The sequence below is a fragment of the Musa acuminata genome, chromosome BXJ2-3, assembly GCF_036884655.1.
Source record: "Musa acuminata AAA Group cultivar baxijiao chromosome BXJ2-3, Cavendish_Baxijiao_AAA, whole genome shotgun sequence".
NCBI lineage: Eukaryota > Viridiplantae > Streptophyta > Magnoliopsida > Zingiberales > Musaceae > Musa > Musa acuminata.
Window position 1 is genome coordinate 18,291,383 of NC_088340.1, and position 6,690 is coordinate 18,298,072.

General features: G+C 35.5%; 1 long non-coding RNA gene across 1 annotated transcript; it reads left to right on the top strand.

Annotated features, from left to right (window-relative positions):
* The first annotated feature begins 4,063 nt into the window (after window positions 1-4,063).
* LOC135606492 (uncharacterized) lies at window positions 4,064-6,384 on the top strand. The gene is made up of 2 exons (XR_010484828.1): window positions 4,064-4,375; window positions 6,094-6,384. It is a non-coding gene; the product is annotated as an uncharacterized LOC135606492 (long non-coding RNA).
* The last annotated feature ends 306 nt before the right edge of the window (window positions 6,385-6,690 follow it).

The following is a 6,690-nucleotide window of genomic DNA, read 5'->3' on the forward strand; positions in this document are numbered from 1 at the left end:
AAAGCGAAACAAAGTGCTGGAGTCAAGCGCGAAGGATTCGTTAGGAGTTTGAGAGTTCGACGGAAGTCCGAAGGTTCGTCGGGAATGCTGCTAGAACTAGCCGAGAATGAGTAGGGAGCTTGCCGAAGGTTCGTTGGAAGTTCGCGGAGCTCACCGAGAAAGATCGGACCTTACCGAAGAAGCTCATTGGAACTCGCCAAGATCAAATCGTGAAGTCTAGGAGCTTGTCGGGAGTCCGCAGAATGGTTTCCGAGAGTTTATCGGAAGACCGTCGGAAGTTCGCTGGAAGAAGTCTTGACTTACGGACTTTGTAATAGCTTAGAAAATGTCTTTTAATTCGTAGTTAGCATGTTAATTAGGGTTTGGATTAGGTGTTAATCCTATAACCCAAGTAGGGGCCAATTGGGCCCGAGTTCGGACTGGTTTGGGCCAAGTTTGGAGCCCAACCAGTGAGATGAATTGGCCTAGGCGGTGGCACCGCCCAGCACCCGAGAGCTGGGCGGTTGCACTGCCCAGCACCCGAGCGCTGGGCGGTGGCACCGCTTGGCTGGGCGGTGGCACCGCCAGCATCGGGAACATAAGAGAATTCAAATTTGCCCAAATTTGAATCCTCTTGAGGCCTATAAATACCCCTCAAGTCTCAGCTGAGAATACAACTTTTTGAGCAGCAAGTGATTGAGATAAAAGTCTTAGAAGAGTCTTTGCTAGTCTTGTTTTCAATTTGCTAGTGTTCACCTCCTTCTTTCTTGCTGAAAATCTGTAAGAGAGTGAACCGCTTGTAAAAGTTGTAAGAGGGGTATTTACCCTTCCCTTTCAAGAGATTTGCTAGTGGAAGGTGGGAGCCTCATCGAAGAGGGGCCTCGCAAGTGGATGTAGGTCATTTGACCGAACCACTGTAAAATCGGCGTAATCTCTGGTTTGCATTTACTTATTGTCATTTATATTACTGCAAACCATTTGCACTTTAATGCTATACTGCTTTGTCTCCGTCTTACTTATCTCTTCAAGTTAAAACGCAATCGAAACGGTTTTAAACGAAAACGTTGCTTTTATCGTACAAAGTTTCCGAAAAATGTTTAAATCGTGAAAAGTTTATTGCACCTCACCGCTGCACTAATTCACCCCCCCCCTCTTAGTGCCGCTCCGATCCTAACAATTGGTATCAGAGCCCGGTATTTCTCATTTCGGATTTACACCCGAGAAAAATGGCTCTTCATGGCTTTCAAGAGGGCTTATCGATTTTTCGTCCACCGTTGTTTAACGGATTGGACTACACTTATTGGAAAACTCGAATGAGAGTTTTCTTAATTTCTATGAATTTGGATTTATGGAATATCGTTGAAAATGGTTTTCAACTTCCCTCTAAACCGATGAACGAATGGTCGGATTTGGAGAAGAAATATTTTTCTTTAAACGCAAAGGCTATGAATGCCTTATTTTGCGCTTTGGACAAAAATGAGTTCAATCGGATTTCTACGTGCGAAACGGCTTTCGATATTTGGCGAACACTTGAAATCACGCACGAGGGAACTAGTAGAGTCAAAGACTCGAAAGTTAACATTTTATTGCATGATTTTGAGTTTTTTCAAATGCAACCAAGCGAGACTATAGGCGACATGTACACCCGTTTCACGGATGTCGTCAATATTCTAAGAGTTCTTGGTAAATCTTTTTCGAATTTTGATCTCGTAAGCAAGATCTTAAGATCCCTTCCAAAAAGGTGGGACTCTGAAATAACCGCAATACAAGAAATAAAAGATTTAAATATTTTTCCACTTGAAGAACTAATTGGTTTGTTGATGACATATGAAATGGTGCGCAATGCACATGATGAACACAATGAACACTTGAACCACCTTCCAAAGAATAGGAAGGATTTGGAACCCCGGACAAATGAATACCACTTGAGCAATGACTCAAGTGATGAGGACAATGATGAACTTGAACTTCGAACACTAAATCTTAATAAGTTTACTAAACAAAAATCTAAAATAAACAATGAACTTGAACGGAGGGAGAGGCCAAAGAAGAGGAAGGCAACCAAGGATGAATCAAGAACTTCCAAAGGTGAAACGAAGAATTGGGCTTTGACAGGCTTTGACAGGCTTTGACTGTAAGGTAAGTAACTCAACTCTCTTGAATTATTTTGAAATTACTTGATGTTTTCCATGATGCATTTTCTCTTTTCTTTTGAATAATTATTTTTCTTAAAAATTATATGTTTTATGTTAATAGAATAAAATGTTAGATTTAAATAATCATATATATGTGCTTGAGAAGCAAGAATGTGTATTTTGATGATTTCCATATTAACCTTCAATGATGATGCATGGTTTTTATATGGAAGGCTTGATGATTTTTTTTAAACCTTGTTTTTGGTTTTCAAACATGATGTATATTTTTGACATAAGAACAAAACTTAAGCATGCTAATATAAAGTCAATCACATAAATTAAAAGTAAAGAAGTTTTTGTTATCTATAAGAATCATTCAAAATTATGTTCAATGAAACCATTGCATAATGATGTAATGAAAATATTAAACATTTTGAAACAATGTTTTAGTGTCATGCATAATGATCATGCTTAATAAATTTCGAAATTATGCATATGAATCTTGTGATTTATGGATTATTGATTTTTACCATAATGAAAGTGCCTTATTAATCTTTGTTGTAATAAATCTTACACTTTCGGTTTTAAACATTATACATGTTTTTATTTGGTATAAGTGAAATAAAATCATATGAATTGAAACAACTAAAAAGAGGAAAATATTTTTTCCTTGAAAAATTATTTTTCTCTATCCTATTGATCTTGATGTTTATTATGATAAATCTATGTAAACCATTTTGAATCTCTTGAAAGTAATGTTGATATTTTGATGATTTTGATGATTTAAATTTGAAATGAGTTTTATCAAAATCATGATATTGATTTCTTGGAATAACATGAGATTACCTTTGATGATCATTTTGATTCATGGAATTTTGGATTCATGACTTGGTCTTACATTTGTTTATGAGATGGTTGAAATCTTTGTACGTTTGAATTCTTCCCTTCTCCTTTCAATTTATGCATGTTATATGTTAAAGATTTAAAACCATGTTTTGGTATCATACATATCTAAGAAATATTGATGTGACAAATTGAATAAGTTAAAAATGAATGATGATTTTTCTCTTGAATATAACTTGTGATATTTTTTTTATATAAATCATCATTTTGATTTCTCGACATTCGATACATGAGATTTTATTATAAATCAAAATTTCTCATTAATCGATCTTCTACGATTTTACTTGATATTCTCTTGAGAGGAGATTTTCTAAATGAATCATGATTTTTCCTTGTGAGTTCTTGGAGTTATTACTTGATTTTTCTTTTAAAACAAGATCTCTTCTTTGTACTCCTATGATTTTTCTTGATATTTTATTTAAAGAAGATATTTACTATATGAATCATGTCTTTTGGTATTCAAATGATTTTATCCTTCATGACATGATTTCTTTGTATTTATGGCTTGCATGGCTTGAAATGTTTTGGTATGATGCATGCAATGATGAAATATTCATAAAGATAAAATGATGTATGCAATACTTATGATAATGATGTACATGATGTATTTATTGCATATGATGTGTATCATGAATGCTTTAAATGATGAATGTTTGGTATCATGATCAACATGTTGATAAATGCTTGAAAATTTTAATGTTTGAGTATCATGTATGATATGCTTATTAATGATGATTGATTTATTTTTCGGTATCATGCATGAAAAATAAGGTTATTGAAATTGTGTATGTTTTAATTTGAATATATAATGATGCACCAATAAGAATGATACTTACCTTTGTCATAATATGAAAATTGATATAAGGGTCTTCCTTTTTTTTTTTTTGACAATGACAAAGGGGGAGCAAGAATTTCTAGCACGGACATTGTAACACCCCTCATTTCCGAATGTTCGTATAAATTTATGGTGATAACGTAAGCATCTATTTTAATTGACAAAAGAAATAGAGTATCAATCAGAGGTAACTTATTTGTAAGATTTGGGAGATCTGTTCAAAAAAAAAGAGAAAAGAAAGAATCTGAGGACCTATATGTAAACCCTAAGGACCTAATCGTGAATATGATAAAAACAAGGACTAAACTGCAAAATGCACCAAATGACAAATTCCACCGCTTAAGCCTCTCTGCCTTCGTTCTTAAGGAAGCAGAGGAGGCAGCTCATGGGTGATCAGGGAAAGAAAGAAAGAAAGAAGAAGAAGAAGAAGAAGAAGAAGAAGAAGAAGAAGAAGAAGAGAAAGAAATTGGGGCTTTTAGGGTTCTTGCTTTAATCTTGTCATTTCGGGTCAAAATTTCCAAAGGCAAGTGTTCTAACCCCATCCTACAGCAGTATTAGACTCTGTTTTTATGTTGATTCAAAATAAATTGGAAGATTTCTATTTAGAAACTGATATGTCTCTCCTTGGACATAAAACCATGGATTCTGAAAGTTTTTTTTCGGTAAACTGACCCCTAAGCACTGTTTCAGCTATAAGTTTTAGTGCAGAATGAGGATTCAGGCAGGAACTATTTTTGTTCGAAATTAGACTCGTATATATTTCTTTTGACACCGATTTTGTAGATTTTGGACACCGAATACTTACCCAAAAATTTGTTTCAAAAGAGCCTATAGACGCTGTAAAACAGAGTTCAAGATTTCTGACCTTTCGATACTAAAACGCCTATAACTCCCTGTTGAAAATTCTGGTTTGTACCAAACTGATTTTATTTGAAACTAGACTTGAAATTCTCTCTTTTGACATATAGTTTGAAAATTTTGGAGTTCAATTGCCCACCCTATCGTCTGTTGAATCCGACCTTATAAATTCTGCAAAACAGTGATTGTGATTTTGACCTTGTGTTACCAAATCAGAGGTAACTCTGTGTTGGGAGCCCTGTTTCATATGAAATCTATTCCATCCGAATATAGATTGATATATGGTTCGACCATAGCCTTCTTATGGGTATTGGAGCATAATTGTTATTCTGAAATATTTGTTTGATGTGCCACTGGAATTCTGTCCGAAATCGAGCTTTGGTCGATTTCGCGTATTCTGTTCCATTTCCTTTGGATACTTGAATTCGCCTAATCTTCTTATTGGAATTGAGCTGATTATGATTGTTTGGAATCCCTGTACACTCTTGCTTTCATTTCTTTCCTAAAATGAATACTTTTGTGAGAGATTTGTTCCTTGCATCACATTGCTTTTGAAAAGGCACATGTACGTTTGGTTGTTCCGCGTGTGCTTCCGTTATATGCTACTTATTGTTGAAACTGCCTTCTTGTACTCTGGTGTGTGGGATTGTCTGGACCTTTGCCAGAAATGGTAAAGGGTATGCGCTGATTTGCCCGCTTTGTGGGGTCCTGCTTTGTGGGATATTCTGGTATGCGCTTATTTGCCCGCTTTGTGGGGTCCCGCTTTGTGGGATATTGCTTAGAGCCTGCGATGCTCTGCCGGCCCCCTTTGACTTCACCTAGACGTGGGTGGATGGAGCTCCTAGACGTGGGAGACTTTTGTCAGGTGGTCATTCAGAAATGGATGAATCACATTCTGACTGAGATCCCACTACACCCTCTATATGTTTGATATGACATCCAGAGTTTTGGTGAGTTATTTCTGTTCGTGCTCTGGATAGTTATGATATGATTGCAACGTCAAGGACGACGTTTGAGCTTCTGTACGACATATGAGTTTGATATGCTCTGAAATGCTTCATTCACTGCTGATTTTGCTTCGTAATGTTCCCTATGTCGTTGATGTGATTTGGAACATTTTATATGTCATTGATAAGCTCCGATATGTTTCCTTTGTTTCTGATATGCTCCAATTACTCTATGCCCCATCTGTCAGGAACCAAATATGTATGATTAAAAAGGACAATTATGATTCTGCTCCTAATGATATTATGTATACGAAATCGTATATTCTGCTTTGTGTTTGAAACTGCATCTCTTTGGAAATTGTACTATTTTGATATGGATATGTTAGTCACTTGCTGAGCTCTTTATGCTCACCCCATTTGTTGATAAATTTTTCAGGATAGCGTATCGCTTGCTTAAATGTTAAGAATGGGCTGAGGCAGTGGAAAGTTTAGAAGACGTTGGGCAGAACTTTTGTTAGCATATATGTAGTTGTGTATAAGCTACGTTGCATCTAATGAAATGTGACTATGAATCTAAACCTATGGATTTTGTGTAAGTTAAAGGATCCCTCATGTATAGGGTTTTGGAATGTTAAATTAAATTCGTGTAATGATATGAACTTATGGTAAATCAATGATTGTGGTGACTGCATAGATTTCCCCACTTGTGGATTTATATTGTGGTTTTTATTTTGATGAGTTGAGTTCAGATTGTATAAATTATCGAGTGATGTGTGCTATGTTTATGAATTGCACGTTATGAATTGATAGATTATAGAAGTGAAATTTTTGATCTGAATGTTTTCTTAGTGACCTCAAATGTGTGTTTGGATCCTGGGTTAGTTGTGGCGAAAAAAAATAAAAAAAATTTAAATATCATGGATATTTTTAGGGGCGTGACAGACATCATGAAAAGAGGCAAACTAACTAGCTTGCACAATTCAAGATGAAAGCAAAAATTGCACTTCTTAAAAGAGAAGATGCAAATGTAACA